The following is a 26,374-nucleotide window of genomic DNA, read 5'->3' on the forward strand; positions in this document are numbered from 1 at the left end:
AGAGAAACTACGTAATAAAAATCATACTATGCAATGAGTGCAAAAAGTTGTAACAAACATTGCATAACTTTTTTAAGCATCGAAAAGAAGTGAATAAGATGTTTATCATTCTCATCATCAACACGTTTCATTCTAATTACAGAATATCGGTTGTGTTATTGAATTGATTGCAAATTCCCCTTTAAAGGGAAGGAGGTTCATGTTACCTGTGTTTCAGCAACGCCTGCTGGCTTTGGTAACGCCATGGGAATTACACTTAGACCGTACTTAACGTCACACATAAATTTTCTGTTAGAAGATTCCACGTGAGAGACAGCGGCGAAGAGTTTCTCTAGTCTTCAAGATGTTCGGAAGCGACTTCACATAGAAGTCGGCAGTGATCTGGAATAACTGCTTCAAGATGACCTAAAATTTCTTTCAAAGTCTGTCACTGGTGACGAATGTTGGGTTTATGGCTACAACTTTGAATCAAAGCAGCAATTATTCGGTGGATGTGTCATTCTCCACTTGAACTGTGGATTTTCGACGGCCCAAATCAGAACAGATATTGGTTCCCGGACTTAATTATGGGAACTTTTCTTCTAGTTTTGACCCTTACCACCTCCTGTAGGAACATGACCCTTTAAAAAATAATATCTCGCCTGGTCAGATGGTCAATAAAGAGTTCTATAGCGATGTTCTAAGACGTTTCCAGTGCACGCCATTCATTATTTAGCAACTATGGGCTAAGAACAAGGTGAGAGCTGTTCCTCACTGTCACTCTCAATACTCAACAGACTTAGCTCCCTGCAACCTCTTATTCCTCTCCATGATAAAAATTTAGTTGAAGAGCGAAGTATTGTCGCTAAGGAGGACACTCGAGAAGAGGTGCAAGAGGTGCTACAAACTCTACCAGAGACAAACTTCCAGAATACATTTCAAAAATGACAGAAACGCTTAGATGGGTTTATATCGTCCCAAAGTGACTACCTCGAATGTGCTGGTACAGAATATGATCCAGGTAAAACTCGGTAATGTTGACACATTTCGGAATTTTTTTGGATGCCACATCCTATTAGGAGCGTCCACGTTCTTGAGACTTCGTATACACGATCCTGTGAGGCACTGGAGGGGCATGTTATCAACATGTCGATTCCTCGTGTACTATAGTACACGACAGGATTTATAGGATATACAGGATGTCTATAGACTGGTATCCACAAATGAATGGATGTGTCTCTGAGACCAAAACGTTACAAAAAGTCAGTACGAACATGATCCAAATATCCTTCGTTAGCGAGTTACAATAGGAATTCCCTGTAGTGACCCCTGATTGTGTAACGCTCTTCGGACATACATTTACTTACTCTCTTATTTACAAATGGTCTTGGCATTTGTTTTTAGACTGTGTGATAGTCTTGATCCTATGATCCCCATTTCTTCCCACAATCTCTTACTGGACCAAAGTAGGCACATACGGTTTCTCAGAAACGATAAGGGACGTCTGGACATTATCTAAAGAATGAGTTTTTTGCATGACAGTGCTCCCCACGCATTAAACGTCCAGCAGTATCTCGATAACCAGTTTCCAGATCGACGGATTGGTCGAAGGGGAATACATTGCACGAACTGCTTGGTCACCCGTTTTAAACCAATGGATTTTTATTTCTTGGGATACTTAAAATACTTGATATATTCAATTCCTGTTCCCATTGTCAATTTTGTAAGGGAGCGTATCCCAAACCGATTTCGTCAAATACTACGCACTCCAGGAATTTGCAACAGAGTACGTAAAAGCGTGGAACGCAGGCTCAGGACTTCATCGAAACAGAAGGAGGTCTCTTCGAGCAATTTTTATGAATGTTCATCGTTACAAGTATCACATGTAGCACTACCAATAAACCCACGTAACTACCAAACGAGGGATTTTCGAAGCCAGGTACATATGGACTTTTTGTAATAAAGAAGAGACTGTGCAGATTTCCTACGGTACACAAAACCGGCCAGAACACTGAAGCAGAAGCAACGAAACAAAAGTATGCCACATTTAAAAGAACTCTAAATCTCCAATACTGGGATGTTCTACAGAAGCCAGAAATTCAGCGCGATCTTCAATGCGAGATACTTTCAAGAGTTTCCACAACGAAACTCAGTCTAGAAAACTGGTAAAAAACCCAAAGAGATTCTGGTCATATGTTAAGTACACTACTGGTAAGACGCTGTCAATACTCTGCGCGATAGCAATGGCAGTGTTACGCATGACAGTGCCACTAAAGCAGAGTTACTAAAAACTGCCACCATGAGTAACTTAGACGTAGATACCCTTGGTGTAGCGAAGCCACTTAAATAAAGGCAAGGTCTCCCGTCCAGATTGAATATCAGTCAGCTTCCTTTCAGAGTACGCTAATACTATAGCCCCATACTTAACAATCATACACACCCGCTCGCTAGTCGAAAGACCCGTACCTAAAGACTAGAAGTGACATAGGTCACAACAGTACTCCTGAAAAGAAATAGGAGTAATCCACTGAATTACAGACCCATATCACTAACGTCGATTCGCAGTAGGACATTATGAATTACCTCGAAGAAAACGATTTATTAACAAATAGCCAACACTTATTCAGAAGATATCGTTTTTGTGAAACATAAATAGCTCTTTATTCTTACGAAGTAATGAGTACTATCGACAAGGGATGTCAAATTGATTCCATGTTTTTAGATTTCCAAGATTCCTCACAAGCGACTTCTAATTAAATTGCCTGACTACGGATTATCGTCTCAGTAGTGCGACTAGGTTCGTTACATCCTGTCATAAAGATCTAAATTCATAGTAATTGACGGAATTAATGTCTGGCTTTCCCCAAAGCAGTGTTACAGCCCCCCCCCCCCCTTGTTCCTGATCTACATCAACAATTTAGGAGACAATCTGAGATTGCTCGCAGAGTATGCTGTCATTAACTGTCTTGCAAAGTCATCAAATGATCAAAACGATTTGTAAGATTATATCTGCATGATGCGAAAAGTGGCAACTGATTCTAAATAATGAAACGTGTGAAGTCATGAATATGAGTCCTAAAAAGAACACGGGAAACTTCGGTTACACTATCGATAAATCACACAAGGTAACGGTTGTAAATTCGACTAAATACTTAGGAGTTACAATTACGAATAACTTAAATTGGAACGACCACGCAGATAAAGCTGTGAGGAAAGCAAACCAAAGACTGCTATTTGCTAGCAATACACTCAGAAAATGCAACAGTCTAATAAACAGACCGCATACAGTACTCTTGTCCGTCCTTTTCTGGAGTACTGCCGCGCGGCGTGGGATCCGCAACAGATAGGACTGACGGAGGGCATCGAAAAAGTTTAAAGAAGAGCAGCACGTTTTGTATTATCAAGAAATAGGGGAGACAGTGTCAAGGACATGATACAGGTTTTGGTTTGGACATCATTAAAAACAAAGTCGTTTCTCGTTGCGGTGGGATCCACTTACGAAATTTCAGTCAGCAACTTTCTCCTTCGAACGCGAAAATATTTCGATGATGCCGACCTACATAGAGAGAAACGATCATCGTAATAAAATTATCGTGAAATAGGGGAGAGAGTACTAGCAATATGATAATCGAACTGGCGTGGCAGTCATTAAAACAAACGCGCTTTTCGTTGCGGCAGGACCTACTCGTGGAATTTCAAGCACCAATTTTCTCCTCTCATTGCGAAAATATTTTTTTGGCGCCCACTTATATTGGGAGAAATGATCGTCATAATAAAATAAATCACAACTCGTCCGGAAAGATCATGTATCCGCTTTTCCCACTCTCTGTCCGAAAGAGGAACGTTAGAGAAATAGCTTTAAGGTGATTAGATGAACCCTCTGACAGGCACTTAAGGTTACAGGGTATTTATAAATGGTGGAAAAATAGAATTTTGTCAATGACTTTATTAAATTCTATAGTTTTTCTTGATTAGATTGATATACACATTATAGGGTTTCAAATGAAAAATTACCTGTATATACCAAATTTTAAAGTTATGGTCATGTATGCCGCCACGCCCCCTTTATTTCTGTTACAGAAACCAGTATTATTTCGAAAAGAACTGTGAACTTTCTGTTTCCAGTGATTATACGTATGATACATTGTATATGTTGGTAACAGAGTAGGTTTCTAACGTCTGTTAATGATTATTTTGCTAGTATTTACATTTGTTTCGCTGAAGCAGTTTGTTCACGTGTTACTGAATGTTTACTGCCCAAGTGCTACATATATTTGTGGAAGTACATATCCTTTAGTGTGCAATAAATACAAACTATTCCACCAATCAAGAAATTCAATATAAGGGAATTCCGTAATAACCACTTCACAAACAAAGCAAGCCACACTGTTTAAAGTAACCTATGTACCAGTTCTTCAGGGAAGAACTCCAACATGGCACGCCTCTTGGTGATTCAAATTTTGGTGTTAAAAATGACGCTGTTTGTAGTGGATTTGTTGTTGTTGATAGGTGCATCTTGTCTGCTTTGATAAAGGAAGTGGCGAAATGTAAACAATGTGACGGTGTAGGCTGTCTGGAAACAACTGAACAACAAAGTAGCAGGAAGGGTTTAGCGTCAAAATCAGTTGTTCTGTGTAGATCCTGCAATAAATCTACCTCGAAAATGACTTCCAACATTGTGCGTAATCCATAAGATGTGAATTTGAAGTTAGTGTATGCAGTGTGTGCAATAGGAAAAGGAAAAAAGGCTGCTCAAACGTTTTGTGGTTTGTGGACCGTCCTCCTCCTCCCAGTAGATTCAGTAAGTACATAAAAATACTTTTAGGTGCCTTGACGGTTGTGTCTAGCCGGCCGAAGTGGCCGTGTGGTTATAGGCGCTGCAGTGTGGAACCGCGAGACCACTACGGTTGCAGGTTCGAATCCTGCCTCGGGCATGGATGTGTGTGATGTCCTTAGGTTAGTTAGGTTTAACTAGTTCTAAGTTCTAGGGGACTAATGACCTCAGAAGTTGAGTCCCATAGTGCTCAGAGCCATTTGAACCATTTTTTTTTTTTTGGTTGTGTCTAAAGCATTTATGAAACGATCAGTAGAAGAAACTATAAATATTTGTGGAACCAGGGACATTGCTGTTGCACTTGATGGGACATGGCAAAGTCGAGGACATAGTTCCTTGAATGGTGTTGTAAGTGCTACTTCTCCGGAGAATGCAAAAGTTGTTGATGTTGAGTGCTTATCTAAGTACTGCCACACCTGCCATGGTAACACTGGAGGACATATTGAACATCAGTGTTCTAATAATAATGATGGATACAGTGGAGGTATGGAGGAGTGTAATGGAGCTCTAAAATTATTTCAGAGGTCGGTGCCAGTTTATAACGTGAGATATACGAAGTACCTAGGCGATGGGAACTCTAAAGCTTTCATCAAAATTAATGGGTTCAATGTTTATAGTAATATCTTGGTAACAAAACTGGAGTGTTGTTGACATGTGAAAAAGGGAATGGGTGCTAGACTGAGGAAGCTACGAAGAGAAACGAAAGGAAAGTTGAAATCTGATGGAAAATCTTTGTCTGGCCGAGGCAGATTCACAGAAACTGAAATAGACCTTCTTCAGAATTATTATGGACTGGCCATTAGACGAACTGCACCTCTAAATGATGTTACAGCAATGAGAAAAGCTATATGGGCCACCTACTTTCATAAGTTGTCCACAGATTACCACCCTATTCGAGGACTTTGCCCTAAAGGAGCAAATTGTTGGTGAGGTTACCAAAAAGCAAAAGAAAGTGGTCAAATATACCATCACAGGCATTCTGTTCCTGAGCCTGTTATGAATGAAATAAAACCAATTTTTGGAGACTTGAGTGATTCTGTTTTGCTTAGTAAATATCTTCATGGGGGCACTCAGAATACAAATGAATGTTTCAACGACTACACATGGGAAATATTACCGAAGAATGATTTTGTAGGACTAAATACATTAAATGTTGGTGTACTAGATGCAGCGATATTTTTCAATGATAGAGTGATAGAAAGGAGTGTGATGCAGTGATCTGTTTAAGTGATGGAGTGGTAGGAAGGTTGGAAGTGCTGAGAAACTGAAGTATAAAATGTGGCTCTAATATGGAAGATCAATTGCTTGCGCGTGACATATAACGGGTGCATGCAGCTGAAATATTCGCTCTTCTAATTACCAAAGAAGCAAGGAGAGCTAAAAGGAAATCCAAGAGTAGGCTTGAAGATGAAGAAATGCTGCAGGATGAAGACTACGCTTCAGGAATGTTCTGAGGCACAGTTTAATAGGACTCATATCTTCATACGCCATTTCCCGCAGAAATTCAGCTACAAATATTTCCTAAAGTTTATAAAGCATTGCTCTACTTTTTTCTGTGACTTGCAATAGTACATACTTATGTAGTAGACACAGGCTGTATTGCAGAATCTAGTAAATTATAGAAAAAATTACATTTAAAATAATTATAAAAATTAAAATGGAAGATGTGATATTTTTATTCTTATAATACAAATAATAGGTGGAATTCAATAGGTTTAGTACCTCACCCATCATGTCATGGATATCTGGTAAAAATTTTGGTTTCCCTCAAATGTATAACATTGGATTAAATGGTACCTCAATTTGACGAAGCATTTTGGGAAAAAAATTGCATCAGTTTCTTTGTAATTTTAATAACCCTAAGCAGGTTCAAAAATATTCAAAATACTTCTAATTTGTTTAGAAGGTGTGTTGCATTACCTGTTATCAACAAAAGATCTGTAAAACCTATACATTATAAACAGTACCTGAAAGAAATAGGTGTTGATTTTTAAATAATATTGAGCCTCGAAAGTACCCTGTATGCTTAATTGTGGACTGCAGAGTAATCATCTAGATGTAGCAACATATTCCTGCACTTATTAATACCAGATTAAAAACATATTGTATATGACTGAATTGCGACATCCACAAGAAGACACAGTATCTGCATTCATTGCAGTCAATAAACAGCTTGGTAAACAGGAGAATACAGCGGCGCAAGTGTTGCAAGGTGGGAGGGGTGAGAGGGGGTGGGGGAGGGGGTATTCGCGGCGGCAGCCACTTTGCGGAGCGCCGCGGCGCGCCTCGCCACGCCATCCGGCAGCCAGGCAGCGACTTTAAAAGTTTCGGAAGCAATTCCATTAGCAGCGCCGGCCTGACAGGCGGCGTCGCGACGCGCCGCGCCACGGAGTCGCGCTCTCTGCCGCGTGAGGCGGCACGCGTCCGCAGGGCTGCCAACTGCTGCTCTGCTGTGCCAACACGGCTACACCTGCTCTGTTTGTGGTGCGTAGATTAGGAGATATGACACCAAAATACACTTACGAGGAATGGAACTGTAGACACCTCATTGCTAGCATGGAAAGAGCCCTTTTACGGTGGCGTCGCTTCGTGGCGCAAACTACACCACTGGCCATTAAAATTGCTACATCGCGAAGATGACGTGCTACAGATGCGAAATTTAACCGACAGCAAGAAGATGCTGTGATATGCAAATTATTAGCTTTTCAGGGCATTCACACAAGGTTGGCGCCGGTGGTGACACCTACAACGTGCTGACATGAGGAAAGTTTCCAACCGATTTCTCATACACAAACAGCAGTTGACCGGCGTTGCCTGGTGAAACGTTGTTGTGATGCCTCGTTTAAGGAGGACAAATGCGTACCATCTCGTTTCCGGCTTTGACAAAGGTCAGGTTGTAGCCTATCGCGATTACAGTTTATCGTATTGCGACATTGCTGCTCGCGTTGGTCAAGATCCAATGACTGTTAGCAGAATATGGAATCGGTGGGTTCAGGATGGTAATACGGAACGCCGTGCTGGATCCCAACGGCCTCGTATCACTAGCAGTCGAGATGACAGGCATCTTATCCGCATGGCTGTAACGGATCGTGCAGCCACGTCTCGATCCCTGAGTCAACAGATGGGGACGTTGGCAAGACAACAACCATCTGCACTAACAGTTCGACGACATTTGCAGCAGCATAGAGTATCAGCTCGGAGACCATGGCTGCGGTTACCCTTGACGCTGCATCACAGACAGGAGTGCCTGCGATGGTGTACTCAACAACGAACCTGGGTGAACGAATGGCAAAACGTCATTTTTTCGGATGAATCCAGGTTCTGTTTACAGCATCATGTTGGTCGCATCCGTGTTTGGCGACATCGCGCTGAACGCACATTGGAAGCGTGTATTCGTCATCGCCATACTGGCGTATCACCCTGTGTGATGGTATGGAGTGCCATTGGTTACACGTCTAGGTCACCTCTTGTTCGCATTGACGGCACCCTGAACAGTGGACGTTACATTTCAGATGTGTTACGACCTGTGGTTATACCCTTCATTCTATCCCTGTGAAACCCTACATTTCAGCAGGATAATGCACGACCGCATGTTGCAGGTCCTGTACGGGCCTTTCTGGATACAGAAAATGTTCGACTGCTGCCCTGGCCAGCACATTCTCCAGATCACTCACCAACTGAAAATGTCTGGTGAATGGTGGCCGACCAACTGGCTCGTCACAATACGCCAGTCACTACTCTTGATGAACTGTGGTAACGTGTTGAAGATGCATGGGCAGCTGTACCTGTACACGCCATTCAAGCACTGTTTGACTCAATGCCCAAACGTATCAAGGCCGTTATTACGGCCAGAGCTGGTTGTTCTGGGTACTTATTTCTGAGGATCTATGCACCCAAATTGCGTGAAAATGTAATCACATGTCAGTTCTAGTGTAATATATTTGTCCAATGAATACCCGTTTATCATCTGCATTTCTTCTTGGTGTAGCAATTTTAATGGCCAGTAGTGTATGCAAGGCGTCGGAGCGATTCATAATCGCTCAGCTCTCACTTGTTACTCAAAGAGGTCCGTTGGAAAAGCCATTTTACGGTGTGTGATGGAGACTACGTAGTGTACCGGAAGCATCTCCAACACGTCATTTCAGATTATATGAATTCGCAATTGCAAATAAGGACTACTATCAGCTGTAGAACGGAATGACGACAGTGAAAATTTGTGGAGGACCGGGACTCGAACCCGGATTTCCCGCTTAAATCGAGCAGTCGCCTCAACCATGTGTCTATGACCTGAACTAGTACATCCATTATATACCGGGTGATCAAAAAGTCAGTATAAATTTGAAAACTGAATAAATCACGGAATAATGTAGATAGAGAGGTAATAATTGACACACGTGCTTGGAATGACATGGGGTTTTATTAGAACCAAAGAAATACACACGTTCAAAAAATGTCCGACAGATGGCGCTTCATCTGATCAGAATAGCAATAATTAGCATAACAAAGTAAGACAAAGCAAAGATGATGTTCTTTACAGGAAATGCTCAATATATCCACCATCATTCCTCAACAATAGCTGTAGTCGATTAATAATGTTGTGAACAGCACTGTAAAGCATGTCCGGAGTTATGGTGAGGCACTGACGTCGGATTTTGTCTTTCAGCATCCATAGAGATGTCGGTCGATCACGATACACTTGCGACTTCAGGTAACCCCAAAGCCAATAACCGTACGGACTGAGGTCTGGGGACCTGGGGGGCCAAGCATGACGAAAGTGGCGGCTGAGCACACGATCATCACCAAACGACGTGCGCAAGTGATCTTTCACGCGTCTAGCAATACTTTATTTTTTGTTCTAATAAAACCCCATGTCATTCCAAGCATGTGTGTCAATTTTTACCTCTCTATCTACATTATTCCGTGGTTCATTAAGTTTTAAAATTTATACTGACTTTTTGATCAACTGGTATATTCCCGCATAGGTTATACGTTGTACTCCAAAGTTGCTTGCCCGATAAATATGATATTGCATGCATGTCCAAATTAACTTTGCATCACAGTCAGAATAACATAGGCAATGAAATATCGTATTTATCTGCCGATACCGGGCAAGCGATTTTCAAGTACAACGTCTAACCTGCAAGGGAATACACATAATGGATGTAGGAGTTCAGGTCATAGACGACTTGGAAGTTTCACTGTCGTTATTCCATTCTACAGCTGGTAGTCCCTATTCGCAATTGCGAATTCATTTGATGTGTTTCGTAACGGCTGAAGTGGCCGCAGCACCTGTTTCTTTGGACATGCATACTTGTCCAAAGGAACTTTGCATCGCAATCAGAATAATATATGCACTGCAATATCGTATCGATAACATTTCAGGGCCGCACACGCCAAGTATTTTCCGTATCATAGTGTATAAACCTGAATTTTTCCTGTTCTTCTCACATTATGTGGATGAACTATGATTTGGAGTGATGAATCACGCTATATGTTATGATGGGAGGGTTTCAGTTTCAGTTTCAAGAATACCTGGAGAACGTTACCTGCTATCATGTGTAGTGGAAACAGTGAAGTAAGGGAAAGGTGTTGCTATGGTATGTGATGGTTTTCGTGGTTAGCTTGTGGTCTCCTCATTGTGCATAAGAAAACGCTAAATGCACATTTTGCGCCGTGTGCTGCGTACACTAGTGGAATAGTTTCGAGACGATGACTGTATCAGTTCGACAATGCACCATGTCACGATGCAGCACCTGTGAGGTAGCCTTTGTAACGGATCATTTCCGCGCAGCGACTGTCAACGAGTGCTGATCGCTATTGCGAATGACAGAGACGGTTTCTCGGTGTCCGTGGAACAGTCTTGAGATAAAGGGCTGTGTTCTCCTAATCCGGCTAACGGGTGCTGCCTTGGCCCGGCTGCGTGGTCTGCCAAGGCGAGTGTTTCCACAAAATAGCTGTCGTTTCCAGGTAGGCTTTGGGAAACAAACCCATTAAAGTGTCGGCAGGCAGCAGCACTTTGCAGTAGTATGACGATGGTTAGCAGGAAATGGTCAATAGCAGTGACAACTTTCTGATCTGGAGGCTTACTGGATGAAATATGTGCAAGTGAAAAAGAATGTAATGGAAACGTGAGCAGCTCGCTATGAAAAGTAGTGCTACTGACAACATGACTCGTACATATGATGTTATGTATATACACTCCTGGAAATTGAAATAAGAACACCGTGAATTCATCGTCCCAGGAAGGGGAAACTTTATTGACACATTCCTGGGGTCAGATACATCACATGATCACACTGACAGAACCACAGGCACATAGACACAGGCCACAAAGCATGCACAATGTCGGCACTAGTACAGTGTATATCCACCTTTCGCAGCAATGCAGGCTGCTATTCTCCCATGGAGACGATCGTATAGATGCTGGATGTAGTCCTGTGGAACGGCTTGCCATGCCATTTCCACCTGGCGCCTCAGTTGGACCAGCGTTCGTGCTGGACGTGCAGACCGCGTGAGACGACGCTTCATCCAGTCCCAAACATGCTCAATGGGGGACAGATCCGGAGATCTTGCTGGCCAGGGTAGTTGACTTACACCTTCTAAAGCACGTTGGGTGGCACGGGATACATGCGGATGTGCATTGTCCTGTTGGAACAGCAAGTTCCCTTGCCGGTCTAGGAATGGTAGAACGATGGGTTCGATGACGGTTTGGATGTACCGTGGTGTACGGCCAGTGTAGGAGATCGCTCCCCACACCATGATGCCGGGTGTTGGCCCTGTGTGAGTCGGTCGTATGCAGTCCTGATTGTGGCGCTCACCTGCACGGCGCCAAACACGCATACGACCATCATTGGCACCAAGGCAGAAGCGACTCTCATCGCTGAAGACGACACGTCTCCATTCATCCCTCCATTCACGCCTGTCGCGACACCACTCGAGGCGGGCTGCACGATGTTGGGGCGTGAGCGGAAGACGGCCTAACGGTGTGCGGGACCGTAGCCCAGCTTCATGGAGACGGTTGCGAATGGTCCTCGCCGATACCCCAGGAGCAACAGTGTCCCTAATTTGCTGGGAAGTGGCGGTGCGGTCCCCTACGGCACTGCGTAGGATCCTACGGTCTTGGCGTGCATCCGTGCGTCGCTGCGGTCCGGTCCCAGGTCGACAGGCACGTGCACCTTCCGCCGACCACTGGCGACAACATCGATGTACTGTGGAGACCTCACGCCCCACGTGTTGAGCAATTCGGCGGTACGTCCACCCGGCCTCCCGCATGCCCACTATACGCCCTCGCTCAAAGTCCGTCAACTGCACATACGGTTCACGTCCACGCTGTCGCGGCATGCTACCAGTGTTAAAGACTGCGATGGAGCTCCGTATGCCACGGCAAACTGGCTGACACTGACGGCGGCGGTGCACAAATGCTGCGCAGCTAGCGCCATTCGACGGCCAACACCGCGGTTCCTGGGGTGTCCGCTGTGCCGTGCGTGTGATCATTGCTTGTACAGCCCTCTCGCAGTGTCCGGAGCAAGTATGGTGGGTCTGACACACCGGTGTCAATGTGTTCTTTTTTCCATTTCCAGGAGTGTATATTTGACGATGCTGGTGCTGATTCTGCATTTAACATTTGACTATGCCACTATGGCTGCAGTACATTAGGACTTTGTTTTATAAAACAGGTGTGCCTCTTCGTACTTAAAGCGCACAAATGCATATATTTGTCAGTAGTACTTTTCATTCTGGTCTATGTATTGTTTTTAAGCTGTAGGCAATCTGCGAGTGTATTTACGTTTTTCCCATTTTTTTGCTGCAGATTTGATGATGGTCATTATAGATTGAAACCGGTAATCTGTTAACAAAAAGTTTGTGACCATAGACGTAAATTAAAGGAAATTTGCGGTAGATAATCGCTAGTATTGGAAGCGTGTAATGGGGTTGTGCAAATACATTGTATATGTACATGCAAGTGAAGTCATAGTTATCGTATAAGGGATACTCGTCAGTCGAAAATGGGCTGAAACGAGTCGTATCTACCTCTACCTTTTCAGATGTATCCCGGAAAGCATTAACCATGGCGAAGAGTACTCCTGCTTTCAGCTAGCAGCGATTATGTTGATATTCTATAAGAGGCGGCCAAATGAGAAAGAGAAATATTGAAGGAAGTTAGTAAATTATTATTTTAATACTAATTGCCATTACGGTTAACACATTTATCCCAGAGTGAGAAAAGAAAAATGTTTGCGGAACAATGTATCTAGGCATGCGCATCTTCGTCCTAAACAAATCAACGGCCACGAATGTCCTTCTTCAGGCTTCCACAAATATGAAATTGGCTGGGGAGGGATCAGGACTGTCTGGAGGATGTTTAAGAGCTTTCCAGCAAACCTTCTACAGCGTAGTCGAAACGACCTTAGGCAAACGTGGGCGGGCGTTATCCTGCAACAGAATATGCCGTCTGTCAATAATCCACGGCGTTTGGAATCGCTGGCGCGCTTCACTGTTTGCAAAGTGTCCGCTGTGTGTTAATTGTGGCGCCGTGTTCCAGAATCTCAACTTGCAGCAGTCCCTTACAGTCAAAGGAAAAGGTCTCCATTACTTTCCCGGAGCAGGTGTGCCGACTGTTTCGACTACGCTGCTGAAGTTCCGCTGGGAAGCCCTTACACATTCTCCACACAGTCCCACTCTCACTACACGTGATTTCCAAATTTTTGAAGCCATTTGTGGACAATTTGCTTCGGACGAAGAAGTGCACGCCTAGTTACAGTCATGGATTCCATACACAATCGGAAACATTTTTCAATTAAGCCATTGATCGTCTTGTCTCACGGTATGATAAATACACTAAAAGATATGGCGATTACTTTTGAAATAATAAACAGTTTGTGTTAGATTCTTAAAAACTCTTTTTCTCAGGTACGAGTAGACGTATCAAGGTGATACTTAGTTTGCATACTAAAGTCTATAGTCCCTTGGCGGTATAACAAGGGTAAACTTCTAAGTAAATGCAATCAACAAATACGGCCATTTATCTCACATATTCTGATTGCGGCAAACTATATCACAAAAACTTAGAGGGTACTTCACGGTGATCTAGAATCATAAAATTGAGCAAGAAGCAAGGTTTCACATTAAAAGTAAACTAAGAAATCCGAAAAGAATTAATTTGTAACTGTACGACATTTCGCCATTTGCTGTCCGTCTTCAAACTTAAAACATCCTCGAAAGTCCTGGAATTCCGAAGACCGATATTTTGCCTGTACCAGTGTCGAGAACAGACCCTCAGAGATTGAGTCATACTCGCACCTCTACAATTTTTTCCCCATTTGTCTCGGTTTCATTTGACTGTCCCTTGCAGAAATGATTTTTACTGAACAGCACTCGGAAAGCCTCTGACCTGCCAACGCATTTCTTAGAAGCTTTTTTTTTTTGTTTTGAGAATTGCGTCGTATTGTCGTAAGAAAATGATGTTCTGTCATTGAAACTCCAACTGTACACTGAGGTGGCAAAAATCATGCGATAACGAAGTGCACCACAGAAGGTGGTGGTAGTATCACCTACGCTAGGTATAAAGGGGCAATGCATTGTCGGAGCGGTCACGTGTACTCAGGTGACTCATGTGAAAAGGTTTCCGACGTGACTGCAGCCGCATGACAGTAATTAACAGACTTTGAACGCAGAATGGTAATTGGTGGAGCTAGACACATGGGATATCTCATTTCGAAAATCGTTAGGGAATTCAATACTCCGAGATCCACAATGTCAAGAGTGTGTCTACTTCAGAAGTTACTTCTCACCACGGGCAGCGCAGTTGCAGACGGCTTTCACATTACGACTGAGAGCAGCGGTGTTGGCGTAGAGCTGTCAGTGCTAATAGACAAGCAGGGCTGCGTGAAATAATCGCAGAAATCAACGTGGGACATACGAAGAACGTAGCCGTTATGACAGTGCGGCAAAATTTTGTGTTTTGGGCTGTGGCAGCAGACTACCTACTGGAGTGCCTTTGCTAAAAGCACGAAATCGCCTGCAGCGTCTATCCTGGACTCGTAACCATATCGGTTGGACCCTAGACGACTGGAAAACCGTGGCTTTGTTAGATGAGCAACAATTTAAGCTGGTAACAGCTGGTGGTAGGGTTCGAGTGTGGCGCAGGCCCCACGAAGCCATGGACGGAAGTTGTCAATAAGGCACTGAACAATCTGGTGGTGGCTCCGTAATTGTATGGGCTGTGTTTGGAATGGATTGAGTCCTCTGGATGAACTGAACTATTTGGAGACCAATTGCAGCCGTTCATGGACTTCATCTTCTCAAACAACGAAGGAATTTTTATGGATGACAATGTCACTATGCCACAACTGTTAGCTATTGCTTTGAAGAACATCCTGGACAGTTCGGCCGAATGATTTGGCCTCCCAGATGGCCCTGCGCGAATCCCATCGAACATTTACGAGACATAATCGAGAGACCAGTTCGTGCACAAAATCCTACACCGGCAACACTTTCGCAATTATTGACGGCTATAATAGAGGCAGCATGGCTCAATATTTCTGAAGGGGACTTCCAACGACTTGTTGAGTACATGTGACGTCGAGTTGCTGCACTACGCCGGGTAAAGGGAATCAGACACGATGTTAGGAGGTGTGCCAAGACTTATGTCAACTCAGTATACAAATATGAAGGAAATGTAAGAAGACCTGTACGCATGGTTCCATAGTTGGAACCAATGTAAGTCGTTACCTGCGTGAGGGAAGCACTCCAGAGGCACATCCCGTGTCGGCAGGCAGAGTCCGAAAAGAAAGCCAGAATGCAGCGCACTGGCTGGGAGCGAGGCCGAGTTGGAAGCCCAGCGCGGCCACGTGGCGGCGGCGGAGGCGGCGCAGCGGTGACTGAGCGACGCCTCGCTTCTCCTCGCCTCTCGCGGCGTCGCCAGCGCCGGGGGCGGCACCGCCGCACGTCCGCCGCCTCCTTGACCATTACCCAAATTGAAACGGAACGCAATCAAGCAAATGGCTGCGGCCCGGCGGACAGAGAGGGAAGTAGTAATCCCGCTAACAGGATTCCTTTCCCTGGCGCGGCGCGGCGCTCGCGACAGCCGCCTCCTGCTGCCCGGCCGCCGCGGGATCGCCGCCTCCGCCGCCTCCTCCGCCGCCCCCTCCCGCCTGTGAGCACGTCGCTCATGTCGCGGCGGACACCGGCCATTTAGTGGATTGCGCTGCGCCCGAGTGCCACAAACAAGCGAGCGGCGCGTGCTCGCCTTGCCGCGCCGGCTGCGGCGGCACGGGTGTCAGGCGCTGGTGGCGGTGGAGAAAAGGGAGGGGGGGAGGGGCCAGAGGCGGACGCCGCGGTGAACGACGCCTCAAGTCGGAAGAAATGGTTCAAATGGCTCTGAGCACTATGGGACTCAACTGCTGAGGTCATTAGTCCCCTAGAACTTAGAACTAGTTAAACCTAACTAACCTAAGGACATCACAAACATCCATGCCCGAGGCAGGATTCGAACCTGCGACCGTAGCGGTCTTGCGGTCCCAGACTGCAGCGCCTTTAACCGCACGGCCACTTCGGCCGGCCAAGTCGGAAGCTAGCGAACCAACGAATAATTTCTAATCGCCCACTTTTGATGTAATTTCGTAGTCAACTGTCAATTATTATCCCTCAAAATACCAAGGGTGGAGGGTGTGCTTTATGCCAACCTTTTGAAAATATGAACCTAGCCAGTTACTCTATATTTTAAAATTGTGTAAAAATATTTATTGTTTTTGATGAACTCTTCTACCGGATTCCACATATCTTTTAAATTTTTTTCAGTTAAATTTTAACTCAAAAATTTAACTCTCAGTGGCAGATGTCACTTTCCCAAATGAATGCCGTATCCAATATTAACAGGTTCAGGGCCCTGCTTAGACATCAGTATCGCTTTAAAACGTATTTTGAGAGTAAAGAGTCAACAAAAATGAACGAAATCTGCGTTTCTAAGCCGGCAGGTGTGGTCGAGCGGTTCTAGGCGCTACACTCTGGAACCGCGTGACCGCAACGGTCGCAGGTTCGAATCCTGCCTCGGTCATGGATGTGTGTGATGTCCTTAGGTTAGTTAGGTTTAAGTAGTTCTAAGTTATAGGGGACTGATGACTTCAGATGTTAAGTCCCGTAGTGCTCAGAGCCATTTTGCGTTTCTAAGTTTTTTTGTGGTGGTCATTAAGTCAGTAGCACATGTTATTGAAAGTGCATTGTGTCGTATCACATATCGATAACAACCCACGGGCGTTACAGTAACGCTACTGCCCGTATGCCGCCACTGAGCCCAGCCTCCAGTAGCTCTGGACCACGAACGCCCTCTGCCGCCGCAGTATAGACGCCTTCGTTAGTTCTTCTTCTTTGTGACACAGATAGCTTGACCGCCTTTCTTGTTTCGTCATTTGTGATGAGTCTTCGTAGATTTCGAGAAATAAAAGTTAAGTAGAACTTCTGCTTGCTATGTTACCTATTCACTAACCATTTCTGTTCTCGTCTAGCTTTCGTACGACGACAGCTGCCGTATCTCCTTGTAGCCCCATCTGTTTATCATTGTGTATAAAGTCGTACACAACACAGTGATATTGCCAACCTTGTTCTAAAGCTATTTTCGGATTCTGGACCCTACTTACCGATCGGTACCTCTTTAAGAAGTATGTTGTTAATATAATTCAACAGCAATTAAAGAATTCGGTTTTATTTTTTAATTTTTTTCGAGTAGGCATAAAGCGCTTCCCACCCCGCTGGTAACGCGCATTTCGGAACATGCCTCGGTATTGTTAGTGTTAAAATCAATCATTGTAGCTTGAAAAATCTTCCGCTGGTTCGTGTTTGAGTTAAACAATATGGGATTAATAAAAGAAAATCACCAAACCACAAATGTCGAAAGAGACCTACACGTCCTGAAACACAACGGCTAACAGCACACATTAACGTTCGAAAAAAATTACTAGTTGCAAGCGGTCTATGGCAGGTTTGAGCGCTCTTGTCCAGGCGACGAAATGATGCCTTTTCTGGCTGTACCTTAGGCTAATACTTTTCTTTGTTTATTTTACTGCCTTTTACATTATTGTTGATATTACTGGCATTTGGTCAAACTCGTTTCTTTTAAATTAATGTTGTTATTGAGCTGATGTTTTGCTAACGTGTATCGTAAATACCAAGGAATCAAAGGTTTATTATTGTAATAAAGGTTGAGTTAATACCTGTAGTAACTTAAGAGAAGTTTCAGCAACATTCACGGAAGGAATCCTGTTTTCTAACCAACCAGCTCAAGTGGCCTAATAGTCTTAATGGAGAGCCTCTTTCGCAATGGATGCAGGTGAACGTACAGATTCCGTGTTCTTGTGCCTGTCGATGGCGAAGATGAAAAAAGGTGACAAGTGTCCGATCTCCAAAAAAGTGATGTTCCTGAAACCGCAGGACCCCTCAGATTATTCTTTGAGTTGGTGATGGGTTTACTGAGCGAGAGTGATATGCACATTGTACCCCCGAAACGCTTCACTTATAGATGATCGATGTCTCTGTGACGAAGCTCTTAATAGGTAACAGATCAATTGCTGTGAGTACACCGGAAGATAAAGATCCTCGTAGCCAGGCGGCTGCCTCCCGCAGCGTCAGACGCCGGTGCAGAGGTTGCTGGACCGCCCCAGTGTGTGACGTCCGCCGCGGCTGACGGATGGCGACCGATGCACGGTGTCAGTCGAGTTTCCGACGCCGGTCCCGTGCCGCGCCGCCAATAACGGTAAGAGCCGGTGGCCCACGGCCGAGATTTATCAGGGCCGGCGCGGTGCCTCGGTAGGAGGCGGCCCAGCAATCAGCCAGAGTGTGCCCCACTCGGGGCAGCAGCCAGTGCCGCCTCAGGAGGCCCGGCCGCTCGCCTCTGATTCACTACGAACGTCCGAAAAGCTTCAACTCTCCCATCCGAGCGTGTCCACACGTGTATATATGCTGGTGTGCAAAGCTACGTTACGGGTGGTCTCTCTTCCAGAACTGACAATTTTACGTCGTTCTCGATGGATATGAGAGTCGATGGAGAAACCAAAGAAATGGACCGGCCCAGGGTAAGCGTTCTGGTCCCCTCCCCCTTTAACCTGTACGCTAACGACCAGCCAAAGCCTAATTATACTAAGGTACGTCTCTCGGCTCGAACTGGAATTTGTAGTTAAAAATTTGTACAAGGCCCACCTAACATTTCTTACCAAGCCAACGACAGTGTGTGATAGTGCTGCTGCTGGTTTCTACACAAGAGCGCCTGTAGTCATGGAAAAAACAACACGTCAGTCAGTCAGTTACTTCAGCAAATAGCTGACGTGTTGAGTATACGTGTGTCCATATTGTCATAAGCAAAACAGTAAAAATGAATGAAACTATTAATGCTTCGAACGTTTCAAATATTGTGGCATCAAAGTTAAGGCGTTATCCAAAAGAAAGTGGTCTAGACCAGGATGATGACACTTTCGCAATATTTTTGGTGGATCTGATCATTCGCAAACATGAATATTCATTTGACAGCTCAACTGAAGCTACCATAGATAGGATAGTGGATAAAGAAAACGACTTTATAGACGATAAAGCGATTAGTAATGTTCAAGATTGTTGTGCTAGTGGCAGTGGCGGAAACGATATTTCTGACATAGAAGATAACAGTTCTGGTGACTGTGAACCTTCACCAGAAAAGATCTCCAACACTGTTAGTATCTTAACGAAACTCTTGGAAGTACGTCTTGAACATATTTGTGATGATTATCACACACCACGTAAAGTTGCGACCTACAACTTATTATTGAACAGACATCCATTTAGAAAAAGACAAAAATTCTTACTGAATATCCATTTCTAGGAAACAAGGCAATGAAATAACTGGAGATAAGACAACACATTCTATCCCAGTTTGATGTAGCAAGGAATGAAGGAAAATGTGTCCATTACTGGCACCCAAAGTTTTGGGCAATGCGAAAAGCAAGGGAAACTGGGGACACAAATTTTAAATATTCTGCAGCTTTCACAGCACGTCTCAAGAAAGAATAGAGAATATGCCGTAGACACATCACTTCTTTCACGACACCCAAAGATGTACAGGAATACCTAGATATTGGCCAGTCTGCGGTTCGTACTGTTGTAGAAGTAAGCTAGAAAACTACAAGCTTCCAGATATAACCACACTGTATTTGAAACTCTAATCAAAGTATATTTAATTATGAACTAACTTCTGGTGCGACAGTATCTAAAAAAAAGGGGGAAAAATCAACAGTTGCCTTGGTCCAGTCTGCACACAATACAACTCCCAGCTATACAATAAATGATGGACTTTCAATCAGCGGGCATCTAACAAAAGAAGAGTATCTTTGTCTTCAGGAAAAGACTTCCGATTCGAAAGGTCAAATGGCTGTTCAAGACAGCCACCAAAAATACATTTGGAGGCTAGCACAAGAGGGAAAATGTCGAAAAACCATTTAAAATCGTTTTCCCTGAATGTTATTAATGATAATGTTGTAAATAATCGGAAGTGTACACTACTTGGTTGCTCTTGGAGAGCTGTCAAGGACACAAAAATAGTAAATGATTCATTTACCGATAAAGACATAGAATGTAAATCATTCTGCCGGAAACAACAAAATACGTAGTGCCTTTCGATGTATATTTCCTACGGTATCATTAAATATATGCAAGAAGGATAACAGACTCTATAAAGAATCTCTGCAGTGACATCGCAACTAAATTATGAAACAGAAATGTCGTAATGAAAATGCGTTCTATTATTCGTAACCAGCTGCCTGCTCTAGTGTATCAGTCTTTGCTCGAATATTCTTGGCAAGCGGCTGGGCACAATTCTCCCACACATGTTTCTGAACTCAAGAATATGATTGAGATAGCATTTGATTTTACAATTCAAGAAACCCAGGTACTGCTTTCGCCACATCTGCCAATTCTGCTTCTGCATATTGTTTCATGCATTTTGTTGAGCACCTCAATTATATTTACATTACAGTCCGATAGTGGGCAAACTAAGGGTAACATAATCGAACGTTGAATAGGTCCTGAAATATAGACACCACTGTGGAAAGATCCATCGTAAGGTGGCCTTCAGAAATAATATTTTGCGGACTCTTGTAAACAGAAAAAGACGAGTAAAACCTACTATCCTGAGAACCACCGCACGAGCACTATGCTTCTCGAATACGCTTGCCCGGTATGGACCAGAATCAACCCACATGAAGAAGGTCATAAAATCCTCAATGAAGCAAGTCGAATCACAACAGGCTATATGAAACCCACGCCCCTACGAAAGCTTTTCATAGATGCTGGTCTTGTGAGTCCGAGATCTCGAAGAACATCTCATCAATTCACACAAAGGCATTTGTTCGGCATTTGGTGCGAGCCTGGAGGACTGAGATCTCGTAAAAGGTTCTTAAACACGGCCGTTGAAGAACCGCCACCTGACCATTCAATAGCACAGATAGTGCCCGGCGGCTTCATAACAAACTGGAAAAAATGGAGGACCATGAACCCCACAAGAACAGGGTTGGTCCCAGAGAAAACAAATACCTGCAGGTGGGTTACGATTATTTGGATGAGGACAAATGCGATTGTGGGAACACCTCCTGGCCTGGTCAGACTGTCCCTACAGATGCAACCTCTACTATTTGTAGCTGGACAAGACAGAAGCCCTGGAAGTAGCCCAATACTGTGCTGAAAGACAACGGTTGGTTTCCGGACTCGAAAAAGTAACACAGGTCGATGAAACATGGACCGTACTTATCAAACACTGCTACAGTACAGTATAGAAGGTAACTGAAAGAATTACGCAGTGAGACGACAAGAAATTATAATAATTTTATTCAAAGACAATAATTACATTGAGGTAAATGCATTTTGTGATGGTCCCCTGGACGTGCTCCCATGCTGGGCACGTGGTTGGTAGGAGTTATTGTGATGCATCGTTTGATTCCACCAGTGCTGACACATGCTGCGACGGTCGTTGGAGTATCTAGACGTACGTACAAATTCAAGTCTGGAGTGAACGGATAGGCTGGTTCTTATTCTTAGAACTTCTCTACCTAGACAGTTCGACGCTCATGAAAAAAGGACTTGAGCGGTGAGTGTAAAGATTTAGAGTTCAGCGTACCCATGCAAAGTTACCCCTCTCCACACTGTAACACCTGGCCCTCAGAAACTATCGCGTTCGACAGTGTTTAAGGCTGCATTACCTCTCGCCATATGAGAAAACGTAATTTTCCTCAGTAACGTCGCCGAACGTGACGATTTGGTGGTCCACGTATTATTTTGTGAAGAGGCATAACGTTGTTTGAGCGTACTAGCTTCCAGATCTTTGAACCCGGTACACTCACCAATCGACATTATTGTAATAGCATACTCCTTCCCCATTGGCGTAGTTTCGTGGGTGTATTCGACCCTGCCTTCACTTTTACGAATTACAATGCGCCATTACTTAGAACTCTGGAGCTCTAACAATAAGACGATATTCGGTGAGTGAGCTGGTCTGTCCGTTCCCCCGACTTCGGTCTCTTCGAGCACATGTGTGATGCGCTGGGGTGATGTATTCTAGAGCGTTCAGATACGCCATCGACCATCTAGCAGTTGTCAACTACGCTGGCGTAGGAACCGAACGCCCTCACACATAAATTCTTAACCTAGGACGCAGTATGATAGCATGTCGAAGGGACCACCGCGAATCGCTGTCACATCATTATAATTATTCTTTTGAATTAAAGTGTAATTTCCTTTTGTCTCACTGCGTATTCTTTCAGTTATTTTCTGTGTTATATTGTAACAGTTATTACTATGTATGGTCCCAGTTTCACCGAGTTGTGTTACTTGACTATGACACATCGTACGAATATTACTTTCGCCCTAAGTTTTACACGCCAGTAGTACACAAATGAAGACCCTTCCGACGTTCTCGGATAAATGCGGACCCACAGCTTTACTCGCCCAGGTTTCGCAGTTGTCACAGTTGTTGCCGACCGCAAGTGTCCATCCAGTCCCAGTTGCCGCAGTTATAACAAGCAGCTCTCATCGAGTCATTAACAGAGAGTCGACGCCGAGTGCCAGGGGGATATCATTATTCGAGCTACAACACCATTATATACTGACTAATTATTAGATTAGTTGGCAACCTCTCTCTGAGTTGGATCAGATTACTGTTCCTATTATTGTAATACCACGGCTTACATCAAGCAAGATATGAGTATTTACTGAATTATTTTAATAAATGATAGTAATTTGTTTTGCCGGCCGTTGTGGCGATTCTAGGCGCTTCACTCCGGAACCGCGCTGCTGCTACGGTCGCAGGTTCGAATCCTGCCTCGGGCATGGATGTGTGTGATGTCCGTAGGTTAGTTAGGTTTAAGTAGTTCTAAGTCTAGGGGACTGATGACCTCAAATGTTAAGTCCCAGAGTGCTTAGAGCCATTTGAACCATTTTTTTGTAATTTGTTAGTTATGGTGTTTCAATGCATGTCCGAAAGAACAGATACCATCTTAGTAAATATGTAGTTAAGGCTCACCGGCCACTTGACCATCTTCATCTTCTGTGCGAATGCACAAACAGTGCCCGAACTCTTACGGGAATCGGCAACGCGCCGCGAGTAATGAGTATAATGGGCGGGGGCAATACGAATGTAGTGCGGGACGATACGTTGAGAATGTGGGTTTCGCGGGAGGCGAGCCAGAGATAAATCCCTGCAGTCGCGCTGTGCTCTGTGTCCTCGTTGGTTCAGATAGAGCGTCTGCCACGTAAGCAGGAGATCCCGGGTTCGAGTCCCGATCGGGGCACACATTTTCATCTGTCCCCGTTGACGTATGTCAACGCCTGTAAGCAGCTAAGGGTGTTCATTTCATTGTGTTTTAGTTAACAGTCGCCCTGTGACACGACTACTTTCAAGCGTGCAAGCAGGCCATCTCCATACAGCAATCACTTTCCTGTGGGAGAAGTTACGCCTATATGTTGTTTACATGTTGAACTCCGAACTTATTTAGTGAATACAACACGGATAACGCTCTGATTAGTCCTCAGGGAGACTCCGGTCTATCTACCGATGTGACAAGCTGTGGGATGGGTGGCGATGACAGGGCGACGCCCTGGCAAGCGTGTGACGGCAGGTGTCAGGGCGTCAGCGCGTCGCAACGCCATAGCGGCGACGCCTATCGCGGCCGCTTTTGTTTGGCCGCCGTCTGAATGCGCCGCGTCCGTCCCGGGGCAGTCGTCGGTCCTGCGCCGCTGTGAATACGCCGGGAACGGAGTGAGCGGAGGCGCGCGACTATAAATAATTCGCTATCGCCCGTGAATCAGATGAGCAGCCGCTGGCCAGCCGGCGAGGTATAACCAGCCGAATCTGGCGTAATCCATTGGGGGGGGGGGGGGGGGTGCGGCACCTGTCCGGTGAGCACCGCAGCGGCGGCGACGTTATTTTGCCCCCTACTCCACCCCCCTCCCCCAAACGTAACCCTTTCTGCTTCGCGCCGTGTTTACCACTCCTTCGTCTCGCCGCCTCAGCCGATGAGCGAGTCTCCGCCGGTCGGTGCTGCCTCCTCTGTTGGCGCGGCTGCCTTCCGTGATAAGATCACATTATGATGTATATCGACGGCATTAGTGTATTATGGCTATTGGAAAACCGATTCAATTATTGGGAACTGCACCGCAGGGGGAATAACCGCCGTTATATATGGTCGGCGAAGGGTGGAGGGCCGCCGCTAGGGCGGAGGCGCGGCAGGCAAGCTGGTGCAGGGAGGTCGCAGGGAACTAAGCGACTCGTGGGCAGGTCACTGTTCCCGAAGGAGGAGCTGTCAGAGGCACTCGATTGGCGCCGGTGTTGATGGCCGAGCACCTGCCATCACTATACTCCCTACTGTCTATCAAACATATTGTTTAATGTATACTTCTCAATTGAAGAATTACCGTTTTGAAACCCCGTAATTCCCGCCCGTTGCAAAAGTAAAGTCTAAAACTTGGCTCAAAGGCGCGTATAGCCTTCCTCTGTAATGGTGCAAAAATGTACCGCCCTGCGACATCACCCTCAGGCTCGACGACGCTTCGGATAGCAATGTGTCGACACATGCGAAAAAAAGGCCACACTTGGGAAGTTCATGTGACGTGTAAGGGGGATTGATTATGTCACATTGGTACCAGATTCCACCTCAATTCTGCCCAATGCCACCGTGGACCTGTCACACAAGTGGAAGATCGTCACACCACTTTTTACGCACACTTCGCCTCTCCTTAAGTCTCTAAGGTGGCAGTCAGAACCGCGACGCCTGACTTTGAAATCACGCCGTTTTCTTATGAGTGACTGAGGAAAATATTTCAGACACAGCACCGCTCAGAATTGGTACGAAAAAGCCGCTGGAGATGGGACAAATGGCGTCAATGAAACTACCCCTTTTCCTGGGAAGTAGAGTCCCCCATATTTCGCGGTTCAATGTGACGAGTAACAGGAAGACGTTCTTCACAACCTTTTACACTGTTGACACCATCGGGTGCTTCAACCCTTCTCTAAGGACAGTATGGGGCTGCTTCCCCGTTGAACATGATAGCATCTATTTCAAGCAAAGCGCGACCATAACATTTGCTTTTGTATACAGGTTGGAACCACCTGGGACTTTAAAAACCATTCGAAGAAATTTGAACATGATCCGAAGCAGCAAATGATGCTTATGCTTTCCATCGCTCCTACTTTGCTGTGGCGTGATCTCAGGGGAATGCGACATTGACACGTGAGTGAATAAAACAGCAAAGTGTCTCTCTAACACACCCCATTTCGGTAAAACCCTTTGTGGCACCCACCCAAATTTTTTGATTATTTTAAAAATTTGCCTTTGCAGACAGAACACGTGACGAGAGTCCCAGGCGTCGCTGTTGCACTTTCGCTGCCAAGCTACTGCTCTTGCGTCTGTTGGTAGGCCATCCGGAAACGGAGTGTGTCTAACGGGCTGCCGGTCTGCAGGCACCTAGGACTTAGTCACGTATTCTATCAGTCGCAAGGTGTCACGCTTTTGCACCGTAACAGACGAACGTTGTAGGCACTTTTGAGCCGAATTTCAAACTTTAGCGTCGCAATGGACGGAAATTAAGGGGTTTCAAAAAAGTTATCCTTTAATTTTGTTGCATAGTGTAGTTTCTCCAGGCGGTACCTCACGCGTCGTAAATGTGGGGATATCTACTCTAAATGATTCATCGGTTTTGAAATTTCTGTGTTTTTGAAAGTACTACAGTCACAAATATGACTGAAGTGTGAACAGAACCGTAAAATCAACAAGTTTGCATTCTGCGCTCTACTAATTTAATGTACCCTGAAGGTAAAAGTCACAAGACGTTAGGTCAGGGAACAGGGCCAATACGACCAGTCCAGTGATTTGGAAGTTCGTCGTTTACGTAGTGACGGACATCGACGTTCCAGTGAGGGAGTTCCCCGTCTCGTTGGAAAATGAAATTCTCAGAATGAGCAGTTAGTTGTGTAAACAACACAACTGGAACACATCAAGGTAAGAAGTTCCCCACACCGTCTTCTCACAGAAGAAAATTGGGCCATACAGTGTT

The 26,374-nt window shown here is 44.9% G+C and overlaps 1 protein-coding gene across 2 annotated transcripts in view; it reads right to left on the reverse strand.

The window, feature by feature from the left end:
- LOC126175199 (LIM domain only protein 3-like) overlaps window positions 1-26,374 on the reverse strand; it is a 348,240-nt gene that overhangs the window by 235,914 nt on the left and 85,952 nt on the right. Inside the window, exon 1 of one of the 2 annotated variants that reach the window (XM_049921799.1) lies at window positions 15,545-15,671. The exons of the other annotated variant lie outside the window; for it this stretch is intronic. The gene's annotated coding sequence lies outside the window, so the exon portion shown is untranslated. Of the gene's footprint in view, window positions 1-15,544; window positions 15,672-26,374 lie in introns of those variants that run through there. 2 annotated transcript variants of the gene reach the window in all.

Source organism: Schistocerca cancellata, chromosome 3, assembly GCF_023864275.1.
Source record: "Schistocerca cancellata isolate TAMUIC-IGC-003103 chromosome 3, iqSchCanc2.1, whole genome shotgun sequence".
Lineage (NCBI taxonomy): Eukaryota > Metazoa > Arthropoda > Insecta > Orthoptera > Acrididae > Schistocerca > Schistocerca cancellata.